This window comes from Phocoena phocoena, chromosome 9, assembly GCF_963924675.1.
Source record: "Phocoena phocoena chromosome 9, mPhoPho1.1, whole genome shotgun sequence".
In the NCBI taxonomy this organism is placed as follows: Eukaryota; Metazoa; Chordata; class Mammalia; order Artiodactyla; family Phocoenidae; genus Phocoena; species Phocoena phocoena.
Genome location: NC_089227.1, coordinates 90,044,504 through 90,062,456, shown reverse-complemented (window position 1 = coordinate 90,062,456; position 17,953 = coordinate 90,044,504). Strand labels below are relative to the sequence as shown.

Genomic DNA, 17,953 nt, shown 5'->3' with positions numbered 1-17,953 from the left:
AGATACATGCACCCCAGTGTTCATTGCAGCACTATTTACAATAGGCAGGACATGGAAGCAACCTAAATGTCCATCAACAGAGGAGTGGATAAAGAAGATGTGGTACATATATACAATGGAATATTACTCAGCCATAAAAGGGACAAAATAGTGCCATTTGCAGAGACGTGGATAGACCTAAAGACTGTCATACAGAGTGAAGTAAGTCAGGAAGAGGAAAACAAATATGGTATACTAACGCTTATATGTGGAATCTAGAAAAATGGCACAGATGAACTTATTTGCAAAGCAGAAATAGAGACACAGATGTAGAGAACAAACTTATGGAAACCAAGCAGGGAGGGGGGTGGAATGAATTGGGAGATGGGGATTGACATATACACACTACTATGTATGAAATAGATAACTAATGAGAACCTACTGTAGAGCACAGGGGAGTCTGCTCAATGTTCTGTGGTGACCTAAATGGGAAGGAAATCTAAAAAAGAGGGGGTTTTATATATATATTAATAAATAATTCACTTTGCTATGCAGCCGAAACTAACACAACGTTGTAAAGCAACTCCAATAAAAATTAATAAAAAAGTTATATGAGGCACTTAATAGATATTTATCAAACTGAATTAAAAGGATGTTACCTCAGAACTACAGGAAATGGAAGTATATTTTGCAACCACATTTGGGGTGGGCGCCATCAAGTGATAAGCTGAAAGGAAGTAAAAGCAGCAAGACAAAGAGCAGGAAAAAACGGATGAGCGGAGGAGAACCTCAAAATTTCCTTTTTGAGAATGTTTGGGCAAATTTGTTTTATACTTAATCATTTTTGTGCAATACTTTCATCTATATCACAGATACTCATCTATGGGTTACTTAAACAATCCTAGGTATATTATCTTAGCTTCTTTCCTCATTCGAAGAAAAATGTAATTCCAGAAAGACACAGAATTCCAGCCTCTGAGTTTGAGCTACGTTCGTTAACCCCCTAAATTCTTGGGTGTCAAAGGCATGTCACTAAATAGGTCACTAAATGCACCAAGGAAGCCAGAAAAGGAAAGAGCCCCCTAAAGGAAAGTGGCATTTAATTGGGAACTTTCAGACATCTGTCACTCTGTGACAAGCGCAAAACAGTCCTTTGCCCATGTGGTGACGCGCAGGTGGGATGGGACTGACAGCTGAAGTGACTGAAGCTGTGCGGGGCGAGGGCGATAGGCGTGGGGACAAATGAGAGCCTGGTCTTGAAGACTGCTTTTCCACCCTGAATATCATTTAAAAAGAATCGCCGGGGGCCCAAACTGTACTTTAAGATGCCATCAATCGTCCATTTAAGATGCGCTACTTGATAAACTGGGGTACGCACCCACCTAAAGAAGAGGTCATGCACAAAGTTTGGGAAAGAGATACTGCATCTGTCTCTGCTAAAAACGAAACAGGGCTTCATCCTCTGGCCCTGGGTTCAAATCCGCGTGCTGGCGCGGGTGGGGAGATACTGCCCCTGGTGAACCCTGCTTTTAATAAGTTTCCCAATCAGCTCTCGAGGGAAAGGCGCGCCCCCACCTCGCCCAGCCCTCGTATTCTCCCTGCCAGCTTCTCTCCTCCCTCCCATTCTCCATTTCCCTTCCGTCCCCTCCCCGGCAGGGCGTGCTCCACTCCGAGGCAGGATCCGTCTGGTTCCCCGCCTTCCAGTCCGAAAATCCCGCCAAGGGAGCCGCAGAGCAGAGAAAAGCCAAAGTGGGGAGAGGGGAAGAAAGAGACCAGTGAGCCACCGTGCGTGCCGGCGGCGGGGAACAGGCGCGGCCGCGAGCAGCAGTGACTCGGGTACCTGGACTCCGGGCAGAAAGCCTCGCCCCGACCAACAAAGGCAGCCTGAGCGCACACGGCACGTTTGCAACTCCGAGTAAGTGGAAGGGAATGCGCGGTTCCTCCGAGGGCTCTCCGATCGACTTCCCCTTCATCCTCCGCCACTTTTCTGGGTGCCCGCGGATGATCGTGGTAGGAGTGGGAGAGGGGCTGCTGGTGTCTTTGCTGGTGCGGCTGCTTTCAAAACTGATTTGCTCCAGAGGCATATTTTGGGGGCGTCTGGTCAGGATGGTCAGGGTGCCCATAGATGGGTGGAAGGAAAGAAGCTTTTGTGATGTTATGTGCGCATTTGGACTGTGTTCCTCCTTCCAGCGGAATGGAGAACATGCAGGGGCTTTGCTCTTTGTAAAACCTGAGTTAGTAGGTGTGTCTGTGGCTGGGTAGAGAAGAGAGAGAAAGTCAGGCAGCCTGAGCAAGCAGGGCTCATTTTCCCATCCTTCCCCTGCTTCCCGGATTGCCCCAGGGCTTGCCAGCTGATGCGTCTTAGCTGGCATTTCTAGGTACCAAGTGGGGGCTTGTGCCTCCCAGTGCCAGCTGACCTTGCGGGTCCCTCGCAGAGCATCCGGGCACTCCTTGTCCTGCCTGCCAGCCCAGGAAAGGTTCTAGAAATGGTTACGTCCAAAGTTTAAAAGACACACCTTGAATCCCATTTCTCATTTGAATAATTTTAAGAACTGCCCTGTACAGAGACACTTGAACTTTTTATTTCACCCACATAAAGCTAGGGTATATTAATTACCAATCTGCTAGATGCTTAGTTTCTGAGTTGATGTTTCTAATAAGTTAAACTATTTTAAAAGAGAAGAATGTATTTAACTCCTTCCCTTCTCTACTTAACACACAGAACATAAAACTTGCTCTCTCTTCAACACACACACACCTTTTTCTTTAACAGAACACGCAGGAACACCAGAACACACACAGAGTTTATCTACACTCCTGTTAACTCACCCCTACCTCTGTTAACAGCTGCTCTGTAAGTCTGGGGGATACATTGAAAAAGTAGGAGTGGCATGTGGTGGGGGGAGGTGATGGTTGGGGAGAATGAACCATTCGAGAGAAATCAAAGTTCCAGCCTTTTGGCATCTTTTGTTTTCATCTGGAGGGTTACTGAGGCATTTTGCTTTAACAACTTGAGAAAGGTGACCTACGGGTGTGTGTTGGAGGGAAGGGCCTGGGAGGAGGTCCAGGAACTATCAAGAGGAGCTTTCGAACTAATAACATAACGAAGCAATTTTATGATCTCAGGCAAATGTGGAGTTGACGAAACAGCAAAGCCCTTTTCAGCCCCTTGATCATCTGGGGATGAACTGATATTTGAAATACTGAAAGGTAATGGGAGTGAAACAAAAGAGGTGTGTCTCCCAGCGTAGAAAATAAAGCTTCTATTTTCCATTTCATCATGTTTCTTTTTAAGTAAATTATGCATTCTAAAGACCAAATCATTAAAAAAAAATTATAGTCCAGTTAAATTCTAAGAAAATTGGAGTGGTATTTTCTTTTTTCCTCTCTTTGGGACATGAGTTATTTTAGAGTGGCAATATTTGTTCTTTCTCATTTAAATTAGAGGATGAGCTTTTGAGAAATTATGTTGTGAAAAAAACCTCTAATACCATTATTTTGTGCTTTAAGAAACTTTGGTGCTTTTAATTCTCTAATCGTATTTTAAATCTGTAGAAGTTGATCTTTCCTCTCCTCCTGTTCCCAGGCCTCTTCTAGGACTTTTTTTTTTAATCATTTAGGGAAAGGCCTCTATAAGGAACACCCACCTGAAGCCATACTTAACGCATTAGGTGCTGTGTTCCAGATGTTTGCTTGTCCGTACAAATGTATTGTATTTTCAAAGCTAGAGTGTGAGAGAAAAGAAACTACAGTTAATATGTGACTTTTTATTTTCTGACTTTTCGATGGGGTATTATATAGAATGAGGATGATAACATATATTTAAAATATTTATAGTACAATACATTATGTTTATAATACATAACTTTGTGGTTTCCTGGACCTCTTTTCATGGTATTGGGTGTAATAAATTTACTGATTTATTGAAAATTTCCATGTACCTATTCAGTCTTCACATATAGCAATATGTGGCAGAACCCACATTTTTTAATGAACATTTTTGATGTTTTTATTCTAGAAAAGCTAGTGGCCTGGTTTGAATTCTCACAGAACCTGATCATTGGAAATAACTTGAGAGAAATAAGGTCCCCAAATAACTTAATCACTTTTATCAATAAAATCAATCCTAGAAATTAAGTATTTTGGGTTTAAATTTTTTTTTCCTTTTGAAGATACTCTTGCTTTCTTACTTAAATGACATTCTCATGTGAATTCTGATCATATTCTTATTTGCCATGTGGTATTTTATTACTATTCAAAATCTTCTCAGGAGACTGAGTTTGGGTGGCTTGTTCGAAATGGTGTATTAGTTAATGGTGGATTGAGGGCCGGTAGTTAGAATTCAGATTATAAATTCCAGTTCTCCCAACACTTACACTTTTTAATACAGTGACACAGTGAATAGGATGGCTGTCCTTGACTTCCCTCCTAAAGGCAATGCCCAAACTGAGACCACCCAGGGTGATCAGGGAGCAAGCTGGTTTACACCTGAGTGCAGGTCAGTCCAGTTTAAAGAGTTGCTCATCTTTAAGCACCAGGTGAGTCAGGCCTCCCAACAGCTCTTGTTTGGATGCTGAGTGGAGCTTCTCTAAGGGTGGTGAATGTTGTCTCTTTTGGCTGCAGTTCTAATGAATAATCAGAGAACTTTTGTTTCCTTTTGACACGAAACCATGTCATTGCCCTGGGGTAAAATAATATTCAGATATGGAGCTTCTCTTTACAAGCTGGGCCAGCTTTTTTCCTTCCAGAGTCAATTGGCTTGAGTGGAATTTGGGCCACAGCCTCACTTTGGAAAGTTCTCCATTCTTGATGTTTATGGCCCATTCAATTTTCCATCCACTGGGCAATTTTTCCATGCACTTCTTCCCAGTCTTGTATGTGGAATCGTTTTCCACATGGCATAGGTGTCATACGATCTTTCTAGATTGTCAAATATAACAAGCCTTTTGTTCCTATTTTAGTATTTGGTAAATGACAAGTTAAGATTTCTGTGGTTTAGAAGGATAACTATAATGTAACGTTATCAGAGGGCATTATAATTATGGTAATATTGCAGATTTGATTATGTAGATCACATTCACCACAAATCCCTATTTCTTCATAGTAAGCAGGGAATACAGTGAATAGTTCATGCTTAAGATATTTTGAGAAATAACTTAATTTTTTCTACTGGGCTTTATTTTGGAGCCATTTCTTCGTAGTAGGCTTAAGATAAAGTGATATTTCAAATAAAAACGTCATCATAATGAGTTTCCTAAAAGCAGAGTTCTTAGATTCTGAAACTTCATAGTTAGTGAAAAAAATCTATTGCTACATATTAATCTTGAATGAAGTAAGTCATAGTAACTGACACTTGGGCTCTTAATTCTAAGAATCGTGCTTGTTAAAAACCAAAACATCATTGTAAGGCAAAAATAGCATTCTGTATCTCTCACCTTTTATTCCCACTTCTTCCACTTTTCATACTGAGATATGAGATGACTGTTCTTCAATGACATCACAGACATGGAGGGAACGATAGCAAGTCCTCTACCTTCAGCTGTGGAATTTGGGTGAAACTGGATGAGTCTGAGATTAACGGCGCCAAGGGAGGGTTTTCCCAGGCAAATCCTCCCTCTAGGTGGCGCTCTAACTCCCCCCTCCATCCACCCTTCCGGGGACTTCAGTTCCTCCTTTCCCAGCAGCGCCAACACTGGAAAAGCACATCGTTTACCTCTTGGAATTACTCACTTTTACCACCAGCTCCACCCCACCCAGACCATGCACCCCTACAAGGCAGGGACTCTCTCATTCCTCTCCAGAACCCTAGCATATCTAGAGTGAGACCATTGAAATGCCCAATGAATATCTGAATGAGTGAAAAAATAAGTAAATGACTCTGAATACCATTTTCTCTGCTCTTCCTCATGTTCCAATGACCTTGACTGCCTTCTATACTCAATCCCTCTATACATCACCTGGTACCAATTTCCTGTTTAAACCCAAGCACCCCATTCTCAACCTTGAACCTCTAGAAGAAGGCTCTCCTGTCTTTTCCTCTACCTCCTTTATTGCAAACGTCATATAGGTCTGCCAGTTCTCTGGAGCGTCTTCCTAATCATATTTCACCTTGTTCGTTTTAAGGCTCTCGACCTTGCATGGTCTCTGACTCACCTGCATAAAGGAGAAGGAAACCTTACCTCTTCTTTAACAAACTGTGTTATTCAAAGCCTTAAGACTGAACACTTGGGACATTATTTTCATCATAACTTCGTTGTGGCTACAGGCCTTTGCTTTTCAGAACTAATAACATTTATTTTCTCATCATATTTTCATAACAATTCTACTTAGGTAGGCTGAACAGGATTTTTTTTTAATTGATAAGGATACAAATTCAAAGCGGTTAAGATGACCCCATTATTTAATACAAGAATCTTGATGATCTTAAAAGATCTTAAAATTCCTAGTTTGGATATTTTTTTCTCCTCTATAATATAATGCCATATCTTCCTCTGACTAATTAATTTTCTTTCTCAGTTGCCTCTCATGTCAAACCTAAACTTCAGTGTATGTAGAGTAAGCGGCCAAATCACCCAGCGTAGTGGTTTCCTTTCTTCCTTTCTTCTATTCGGTGTTTATCAGAATAACTCACGTCTTAGCATCCAGATGCCTGGAGCCCATCCCCAGAGATTCTGATTTGAGAGGTGGAGTCAAGGAAGATGGACATGTGACAGGGCACCTGGATGCAGGTGATGTATTAGAAACATTAGCTGTAATGCTCCAATATTTGAGCTCTAAGTTTAAAGAAATCAAGGTAAACCACAGCTACGCTTCTCACTAGCTGTGCGACCATTAGCAAATATCGTGGTCTTTCTTGCTTCCATTTCCTTATCCCTAAGATGACAGCACTAATACCTCCTAGGATTGACATGAATATTAATCTAGAAAATGAGTGTGAAGGACAGAACCCAGAGTCTGACTGCTACGGAGTATTTGATGAGGACAATGGAAATGCTGATTAGGGGATGCAGGCCTGCCCACCCGCCCCCCATGAAAGACCACCCTTGCTTTCCCTCCCCCACTGCTTTATTTCTCATGTCCAGCTGGCATGAGAAAACAAACAGAAACCTAGGTGAGACTTTCTTCTTCTTGAAATGCTTCTGCCCTCTCTAGTCTCAGACTGTTCTCTCTCAATGCAGATCCAAAACCCCTTCTGAAAAGAAACACACGGAACATGTGATCATGCCCCAGGTCCCAGGGAATTTGACATGAAAGGTCCCCGAATCAGACTGTTGACCTTGCCCTTTCCTGCAGTGTCTAGGAAAGCATTTTGCCTACAGGGCACTCCCAAGCCAAGGTGCAGCCATCTCATTGCTGATGTTGGTGACACCCATAGCCATGTGCTGTGGCCCTGCTGCCATCATGGAGCCGTCAGCTCAGAGGAAAGAGTTCAGGTTTGGATTCAGGAGCCTGCATTTATCTCATCGCAGTCCTGCCGGATGCTGAGTATGTCCCTGTATCTCCTGGAACCTCAGGGTTTTCATCTGTAAGCTGGTGATGATGTTGATGATGATGGTGTTGAGGGTGATCGTGATGATAGATGCTTTGCCTACCTCACGGGCTGGTGGTAAAGGTAAATCGTAACAATGCACTGTTTATAAACTGTAAACTGCTACGCTAAACATAAGCTACTGTTAACGAAATCAGTGGGGCCAGTTCTGCCTGTCTCTTTCCCCAGTTCTGCTGCTTGTCATTATCATTTTCTCAGGACCCCTAGAGATTGCCTGAGATGCTGAAAGGTAAGTTTGACCAGATGAAGCGAGTAGGAGGAAAGATGTGTGACAGGTGTGAAGAAAAGGAAGTCGGAGTCAGAGTGAAAAAAAAAAGTGAGTAGACAATTCTAAAAAAGGTTAAACTAAAATGGTTATGAATTGTCTTACTAAATATTATGTTATAGGGCTTCCTAAGAGTTGTAAAGGATGCATACCAAAAATTTCAATCCGTTATTCTCACAATTTAGTGAGAATAGGTTTTTACAGTTGATTAGCAGCACTTTGTTTATACTATAGCTGTGCTTCTCACACTTCAATGTGCATGTCAGTCACCTAGAGATCTTGCTAAAATGCGATTCTGATTCAGTAGGTCTCTGGTGGACTCTCAGGGTCTGCTTTTCTAACAAGCTCCCTGGCGATAGCAGCTGCTGGCCTGGGGACCTCACTTTGAGTGACCAGTCTCTAGTGTGTAGTTCCATAAATTGGGAGAGCAGGCAAGAAATCAGAACTCTCTAATCATGACATACATAGCTTAAAACACACAACGAAGGTCACTGACGATTTCCTACTATGTGCTTGCAAAAGCTGATCACTCCTGTATCTTCACGTGCGAGTCATATTTACAATGTTGGATTATTTATAAAAGAAATTTGCAGTCACCATCCGAATTGCTATGGACTTGACTGAGCCCCTTAAGAATACAAGGCCCTTTGTCAGGTGTGATCTCAGGCCTCTCACCAGTGCTTCTTCTGGAGCCTTCCCCTGCGAGGGTGTAAGTGATAGTAATAGTGTTTAGGAAACTTCATTCTTACGATGAGAAAGATGTAACTTAATACGCTTTCTGAATGCTAGAGTATTCTCTTATTTAAGGTTTGAACATCTGTTTTTCCCTTGGATGTGCCTTTCCACACCATAAGGGAAGTAGAGCAGGGATCATCCATCTGTGTGGCTTCCTGGGAGATGCTGGGCTGCCTAAGGAAGGAGCCAAGGACTCTTGCCTCAGAGTCCAGATTCAATCAATACGGAACATATCTCAGTAACAATCTTAGGGAACAGAGAAAGTCTCCACTCAGGATAAAACAAATGGAGACCATGTAAAACTTTAAAATAATGTTTTCATAATGGCCTTCCTTATTTGCTAATAACATGGCCTGTTCTAAACCTGCCCATGGGGTTATTGCTCCCCATAGCAGAGAATCATCGCTGAAGCTGTAACACATAGTGGCCTTCATTTCTGAGCATTAGAACATCCGAAGGCTTCCACTGGGCATCTTCCAGTTGGCCAGATGGGGTGTCCATGTTAAGTCAGAAGTTGGATCTTTGGCTTAAAAAAATATCCTGCAGCTTTGGAGAATCTTATGCAAGGGCCAATTTAGTTCTTCAAAAAATATTTTCTATAAAAGAATGTTGCCTTCTGGGTACAGGATATTTCTTTAGATATGGTCCAAGGTCATCAAATGAGGAAGCCTGAAGCTGCTATAGGAAAGAAAGCAGGGAGTTTATTACGTTATTTTAACTGGTGGAGGTACTTAAGTTTTGAAACAATAATGTAAAGCCTTTCTTCTCAACCTCTTTTCTTGATTACAATATATAGTTAACTGTTAAATTCAATGACTCTGGCAAAACACAGAATCTTACATACAGCTCAATTCAGTTCTAACTTGTGAAAAGTTTGATTAATTTTAATGATGTGAAAAACAATAAGGGTTTTTTCATTATTATGTTTGTTATTAGGAAAACACAAATATATACCTGGAGAAACATATTATTTTTTCTCATTCTATAAAAATGTCCATGCTACAAGATATTAATTTTTTTTAAATTATGAAGAAGGGAAAAAATGACTTATAATCCTGCTCAAAATGGACACCACTGTTAACACTCTGATACACTTTCATAGTTTTTCTGATTTAACCTTTGAAAATAGTTGCACAAATAATTGTGTGTCCTGCTCTTTAGATCAACATAGTAATCGATGTATGCTATATGTTTGTAGCTTTCCACACATTAACATGTGCGTTTGTTTCTACTAAGTGGGCCAATTAAGATGGAAATTCAATTTATTTAGCTTGACGTGGGTAAATTTGAATCATAAAGAAAGCTTAGTAGATTAATCTGATGGACTCTCATTAAAAAGTTGGAAATAGAAAAATGCAAACAAACAAACATAATCCCACGAAGCAAACAAATAATCTTTCTCCCAGCAAAGGATGTGCTGTTTAGACGGAACAGATAATCCTGTGGACCTCAGTGTGTACAAATTAAAGGTCAAGCTGAGTAAACATTATCTTCCATTCTTAACCTTGAGGACCCTTCCAGATACATATCCAGGGGTAAAAGTCTCCCCAGGGAAGCCACAGCTGCCTGGTCCCACCCAGGTCCAATCTCACCCCCTTAGCAGGTCCCAGGAGCCCGCGGAACTTCTGAGCTGCTCTGGGCTAAGAAGAGAGGGCCTAATGCACTGCACGTGGGTAAACCTGCAGGGGCAGCAAACCTCTTTGATGCACGTCACTCCAGGGCTTGGCATCCTTGGGTGAATTATTTGTTTGCTCTATAATTATTTGGAATGAATAGTGTACAGATTGGCTCTAGTTTAAAGTGAGTCAGATCAAATTTGGGTTTGTCAACCGCACTCTTGTTTGTAGAGGAGGGGTGGAAGGCTTTTATTGTCTATGCCAGTATTGGGATTCCCACCAACTTGAGCCTGAAATGATTTCTAGCCTTTTAAAACAGTGGTTTGAGTCTGATGGTTAGGGATCACAGAGTCTGCCCTCTGATATATGATATCTGGGGATTTGAAGATGTACTTCAAGGCTGTCATAAATGAATTTGGTTTGGAGAAACAGATCAAAAGCAATTTAGCAGGAATAAGTTGGTAGAGGTGGATTTCTACCAACTTCTCTCTAACTAGATCCACATTTCCTAAAAGCAAGCTAACTGTGGGTTTCCAACATCTCATCCAGTGATGTTCTCTTGCAAGAGGTTAAAATGAGAGCAGTTAACTTCAAAGGCAGCAGAACCAAGAAGACAAAAGAAACAGAAGTGGACTTGAACTGAGACCTTAGGGAGAACATCCAAAAATCTGATAGACAGAAGCCAAGCGTGAGCTTGCGGAGAGGAGCTTCAGACCTCACAGAAAACTCTACTAGATAGCGCTGAGGTCTCCTCCACTCTGGATGAACTGCTCGGCAACTCGCTTTGGGCCCTTTTGGCCCATCTGGCTCTGGTGGGGTTCGTTAGGAGGTTTCTCTCCAGTGGATTTGTCTTGTTTGCTTTCTAAATCTCCTAAGCTCTACATGCCTCTTAGTATAAAAATGCCAAGAAGTCATTCCAGGACAGGAACCAGCCTGTCCCCTCCATGTTCCTCTCAGAGGAAGTATTTGAAGGCAAAACAGAATCAATCAGTTGTTCTAGTGAAGAGTTGCTGCCTCAAATAGAACTTGAGCAATCTTGGATGCAGGGCCATGACTTAGACAACCTGGTCACTGGAGTCAACTAATCCATAAAGTTTACACTCTCCACCCCATTGTTTCTATTCATATTTCCCCCACTCTTGCGGGGGGATCATGAAAGGAGACCAAGGGAAAGACCCAGGGGCTCCCTTTCATGGGCACAACAGGATCCCTCCAGGCCCAGGGCTTAGCTACACACACACTAGTTAGCTTCCTGGGTTAGGTTTCTACCCTGACTTCCATTTGCCGCCTCTAATGCGTAACATTAAATATCTGTTGAAATCAGAAAAACGTTTAGACTTGGGCATTTCTATTAAAAATTGTTTAATTTTGAAGAACAAATATTATTTCCTTGCCTCCTTGCCATCTCAGATTGACCCCTTTCCTTGTCTAACTTCCAAGTCCATACCAAGGTATAGCCAGATTTATGATCATCTATTGGAACTTGAGCAACTATTGAAAATAAGTGTAGAATAGAGGAAGGTGTGACCACTCTTCTTAAGGTGATTTTAATGTTTCTTTGGTGAGGAAGATCAGCGTAAGTATTAGGGGCTGTTTTCCTCAAAAGGGAATAGATTTCACTACTCATCTAACGTGACATGGGATTGCTTATCTCTACTCTTGGTGGAATTTAAGCAAAATCACACGTTGTCCCTTGAGAATGTTCAAATATTTGTATCTACTGTGACTCCTAATGCTGCAGCGAGATTGGAGTTCCTGTGGGGAGGCCAGGAACCTCTGAATTGGAAGAGGTGAGAAATGTGACAGTTGAGTATAGGACAGTTAGTAAGGCTTTAAGGAGCAAGTAAAAAAATTCTCTCCCAGAAGCTGGAAATGGAGAAACTATGGGACTGTGGCTTATCTGATAAATTTGACTTTTACTGAAATGAGGATGGGGACATACCCAATGAGGAGCACCACGTGCAAATGAGGGACATTTAAGGCACATCCTAGAAAGGATAAGACATGGAAATATTGACTGGTGTTTCCTGAAGTAAATCTGCAGATCTTATAATAGGTTCCTCACGATAGCATCTAACTGATTTTATTTCCATTTGGAGGTCTCCATATGAAGAGGCTTCAATTATTAAATCATTTTGGATTGTCTACCCTTTGTATTTAAAGAAAGTCACTATATTAATTCTGAGTTTCAGTGGTCCTGCATCTTCCCACTGAACCTCTCTGTTCTATACTGTACTGCTAGACAGTTGTTTCTAGTTCTTTCACGTTACCACTACCCAAATAACAAATGGCACATGTTTATCATTTCATAGAATTAAGATAACCTTTAACCTAGTTCCTACTCAATGTCCCCTCTCTCCTGCAATCTCCATCAACCCTGGCAAGATTTAACATTAACTGGCTGCCCTAACCAAAAACTGTGATGTGAGCAATCATTTTCTTTGGCATCTCTAGCTTTTCTGCTCTGTCTTTCATACTCAGGGATGTTTCCATTATCAATGTGCAGGCACCCAGAGTCCCAGCTCCTGCTGTTGTATGAAGACATCTTGTATCCAGGCTTCATGCTGGCCGTGGGCATCCCTAGTTTCCCTTGATGTGCTCTGGGGACACATGGCAGTATGTCAAAGTTCAGAAGCTACCAGTGTCTCTGAGGCTGTGTTCCTAGGAACTGCCAGGGCCAGGGAGGAGCCGTCATCCTCTATCACTAGCTACTTCTGGAAGCTGAAGACCTTGCTTTCTTGTCTTAGCATTCCCCTCCTTTTTCCTTTCTGAGCACAATTCCCCAACATTACTAACAATGGCAACCGAGTCTCTGAATGGCTAAGTAACTTGTCCAAGGTCACGAGGTAGTAAGAGGTAGAACTGAGATTGTAGATCAAATATATCTAACCACAAAGCTCCTCGATCAGGGCTTCCCTGGTGGCGCAGTGGTTGAGAGTCCGCCTGCCGATGCAGGGGACACGGGTTCGTGCCCCGGTCCGGGAGGATCCCACATACTGTGTGCGGAGTGGCTGGGCCCGTGAGCCATGGCCGCTGAGCCTGCGTGTCCGGAGCCTGTGCTCCGCAACGGGAGAGGCCACAGCAGTGAGAGGCCCGCGTACCGCAAAAAAAAAAAAAAAAAAAAAGCTCCTAAATCACACTCTTCCACCGCCACCCCACTGTCCTATGACAAGGGCCCAGTGAGCATCTGAAGATATTTTGGTCCAATCCCTTCCTTCTTCCTCTTTCCTGCATCCAGGAATATGCTCTCATGCTATGTATTTTATTCCTACCTCACTATGATCTAGAGAATACACTCTCTTGGACAAAGAATCCTGTTGTCAGACCTGACCTTTCTGACTGCATATTATTGCATATTGTTTTATTCTCCATTGCTTTCTCAAGCATCGGTTCTCCTGGCCTGGTGGTTCGACTGGCTCGTGCTGAGGAAGGGGACGGGGGGAGTGAAGACAGGAGGATGTCTGGGCAATGCTCTGTCTGTTCCTCCAGGCTGCCATCACCTGACCAAATTGTTTGTTGGATTGCTGTGTTCCAGCCCCAGGGGAGGCCACAATGCCTTGTTTGTTTGTGTATGAGAGTCTCTGGCTTTGATTAGCAGCTAGCTTCAGTGCAGCTGAACATACAATAGGGACCAAAGGATGGGGAAAAAAATCCTGCTACAGTTTCCCATTGGAAAGCATTCACTGTCAAGCCTGGATATCCAACAGTGGGGCACAGATGGACAGAGGCTGGGAAAGGTTAGGTGATGGATTCTCCATGCCCCGCAGCCTGTTGTGTGTGATGAAGTTGCTCCTTTACGTGAAGTATTGAGCCTTTATCCCACTAGATGCTGCTTACGATTAAGGTTTGAGACTGGTATTGATGTGGTTTGATGAGGGGCGAAGCCTGGAAGGCTGAAAAGCATGAAGGAGCCCCACGATGACGAGGGCAAGGGTAAAAACAGTGAAAAAGATGCACCTATCTTAAAGGGCTGGTCACACAGTTAAAAAAAAATGCCATTACATTGGCTGCACGGAAGAGGTAAAAATAACTATAATTCTATCAATGAAGGAGGAAAGTAGCAAGTTTTTATATGATAACATAGGCAAAGTTAGTGATTTCATAACGTAGACACACTGATAATAGATAATTTATTTCTTCTCATTAAATTAAATATGATATCTAGGGTAAGCACCCCCATCTGCTGGTAGCTGAATAATAAGATGTCTGCCTGAAGGAAAGACTCCTCGTACATCCTTAGAGCAGTGCGTAAGTTAGCAAGAATCTTTCATCAATAGAATATTTGTCTGGAACACTGTGCATGTTACAAAAAGCCACCATCCATTATCCTAGCTTGTAGGTACCTTATTTCGGTCCTCATAAGGGGTACAAAGCAGGCTTATAGTTAGAAAACCATACGATGATGAAATGGTAAACGAGTTGTTATCACATTGTCTAGAAGAAGAAGGTATTCCAATCTGAAGTGGAAAAGGGAGGCTGCATGAAGGGGGTAGGGTTTACAAAGACAGAGTAGTATTGTCTATGGCAAGAAGGCACGGGGAAGGCATTGTAGGTGAGGGATGGAGAAAGAGGAACGCCAAAGAGATGATAAAAAGCAAGATACTGGGGGACAGAGAGCAGAAGGGCCTGATTTGTGCAGTCAGTGGGTGGCCAGGGAGTGAAAGTTAGGATTAGAAAAAAAGTTTTGGGTAACGATAGCAAGACCCTTGAAGGGCAAGCTGACCTGCTCGGATTCTATCCTGATAGATAGTAAGGCATCACTGAAGGTTCTCCACAAGCAAGGAAGGAAAACAAAAAACTTTGCTAGAGTATAAGAAAGATTATTTTCAGAGAAGTAACAGATTAGAGGTGGAGAGAATCCGTTAGGTTTTAAAAAGTAATCCTCCCGGGGCTTCCCTGGTGGCGCAGTGGTTGAGAGTCCGCCTGCCGATGCAGGGGACGCGGGATCGTGCCCCGGTCCGGGAGGATCCCACATGCCGCGGAGCGGCTGGGCCCGTGGGCCATGGCCGCTGAGCCTGCGCGTCTGGAGCCTGTGCTCCTCAACGGGAGAGGCCACGGCAGTGAGAGGCCCGCGTACCGCAAAAAAAAAAAAAAAAAAAAAAAAAGTAATCCTCTGTGTAACCACCCCTCCCCCCAAGCCCTTGATCTTTCCAAATTCTGGAAATCCTGTTCACGCTTCAGTGCTTTGCTTCAATACCATCTCCTCCATGAAAATTGTCTTCATTCCTCTAGTTAAAAATGAATACTTATTCCTTATTCTGTTTCACAACTTTCTATGATTTTTCTTTCATAGTTTATATCCATTCATTCATTCATTCAAAAATACGCAACGAGCACAGTCTACTGGGCTCTATGTTAAGTACTAGGAATGCAGAGATGAATACAACACAGTCTCTGTCTTTAAAGCTCACAGTCTAGTTGGGGGCCAGGCACATCAACAGAAAATGGATGCAGTATCAGTGCAATGATCTAGATAGGCACTTTTGAAAGCCCATAAGAGAGACACCTAATTCAGCTGGGGGTGGATTCAGGGCAGGCTTCCAAGAGGAAGTGTCTCCTGACTTGTGTTTAAAGACTGAAAAAGATAAGGGAGAGAGTGGGAGTTCTCGGTAGAGACAAGAGTGTGAATCCTGACTTCATTCTTACCTTACAGTGGTTATTTTAAATGACTGTCTCTCCCTTACTTAACTAGCCCAATGCTTTGCATGATACCAAACGTCTGAAAGAATGAATAAATGAATGGATGGATGGATTTCTGATGCCTTGACATAAGTAGGTACTTAGGAGGAATTCTTTCTGGAGACACTATGAAGGAAAATAAAAGCTATCTGACATTAGGATGGAAGTCTAGATGTTAGGATGGAAGGTAGGGGCATGATAGGGTAGTGAAAAATGAGATGTTGACCAATTTGAAAGAATTCCAGTGCCACTGATGGAAGAAGTCTAGAGAAAGAGCTGATATGGGGGGAAGAGGGAAGTGTTCTGGGCTAGAAGGAATTGTGGAGAGACTGGATTATCCTCAGAACAGAGTGTGAGCCGGACTCAGGCTTCTCAGGTCTCTGACCTTCATGGGCACCCTCAACGTCTAGGAGACCTTTTCATGAGAAGGAGCCTCAGGCATGTGGTGGACGGTGGTGACCAGGCTCCCATCTAACTCAAATCCCCGAGCTCAGTACTATACCTTCCTCCTCAAGAGATCTTGCGACATACTTTTGCTAGAATGAGGCAAGGCCGCGTTAACAGTTTTATTTTCTGGGAAATATATGTTATGACTTTGGTCCTTATTTTAAGGTTTCCTTGGATGCATCAGCTTTCAGAAAAACTCTGTAATGAGGTCTAGGCATTTCACATGCACATGGAATGGTTTGAAGCCACACCTTCCAAAAGAGATCAGTTGGCCTGTGAGTTGCTTTCTGTACTTTGTTTACATTTTAGATGTGGGCTGATCACCACACTGAGATGCCCACACTTCCCTTGAAACTGCTGATTTTGCTTTGCCCAAAGGAATGATCTTCTGCCAGCAGGTACAGACTCATTACTTCTGCAGCCAGTGGAAAAAGTAGTTACTCATGAAACTCAGCACCAGAGTGACTGTGGAAGCCAGATTGTTCTGGCTCAACGAATATTGATTAAAATATGTGGAGAAAAACAAGTGATGGGCCCTCAAAGGGAGAAAGTGTCTTTATGTCCAACAGTCTGCGGGAAGGCAGACTCTTTCTCCCTTTCTGGTATTTTCTTTCTCCAGTTCCAGGATCCTCCTTCATAGTGAGGGCAGAGTCAAGGTAAATGGATCATTTTCATTTTCCTTCCTTAAAAATTATTCTTTTAGCTTTGCTAAAAGAAAAGAAAGCTCGGGAAGTCAAAATTGTCTGGTTTCCAATCCCCAGTTCATTGGAGAGTCAGAAGAGGCAGGAAATGTCTTGGGGACAGAGATTAGACAAGATGTTTTCTAAGAAAACCATGGAGCCTAGGATATATTATATTTTTTATTGTTCCAGATTAGGATTTAGTCTCCAAGTCCTGTTCCACGTAATTTGGGGCCTGTGAAGGTGAAGTCTTGTGATTTTACAGAGGTTTTACCTCTTCTGGTTCCTTTGACCAATAAGTAAGCTTCTGCCAGGATGAGCCTATTGTAATACAATTAAGAATCTTTTTATCTGCAGATTCTCCACTTGATATTAAAAAAAATCATATCCTGTTTAGGCTTCTCTATAATGAAGCTAACAACTAAAACCCATGTAATATTTTTCCCTTCACAAATTGCCTTCATATATTTTATCTCATTTAATCCTCAGAACAATTGTATGAGATCAGTTTTTTTGTTTGTTTGTTTGTTTTTTTGTGGTACGCGGGCCCCTCACTGCTGTGGCCTCTCCCGTTGTGGAGCACAGGCTCCGGACGCGCAGGCTCAGCGGCCATGGCTCACGGGCCCAGCCACTCCGTGCGCAGCATGTGGGATCCTCCCGGACCGGGGCACGAACCCGTGTCCCCTGCATCGGCAGGTGGACTCTCAACCACTGCGCCACCTGGGAAGCCCTGAGATCAGTTTTAATAATTTTACCCCTATACAGATGAGGAAAAGGAAGCTGCTAGAGTGGAGGAGGCTTGACCAAGGTTTCTCCAAGAAGGTGCCTCATCCATCTCATAGGATAGTTTGGGGAGTTTTCATAGTCCGTAAAAGTATTTTGTAAAAATAATTCAAAAAAAAGTTGGCATTCTGTTCTCTCCTTTGTATAGACTCTGTGCTTTAAAACATTGGCTTACACAACTCTAAAGCCGTTTCTTAAAGAACAGTTCACATGCATTTGG

The 17,953-nt window shown here is 42.7% G+C and overlaps 1 protein-coding gene across 1 annotated transcript in view; it reads left to right on the top strand.

Annotated features, from left to right (window-relative positions):
• The first annotated feature begins 1,618 nt into the window (after positions 1–1,618).
• Positions 1,619–17,953, top strand: part of PTN (pleiotrophin) — a 94,785-nt gene continuing 78,450 nt past the window's right edge. Inside the window, exon 1 of the mRNA XM_065883834.1 lies at positions 1,619–1,894. The gene's annotated coding sequence lies outside the window, so the exon portion shown is untranslated. The remainder of the gene's footprint in view (positions 1,895–17,953) is intronic.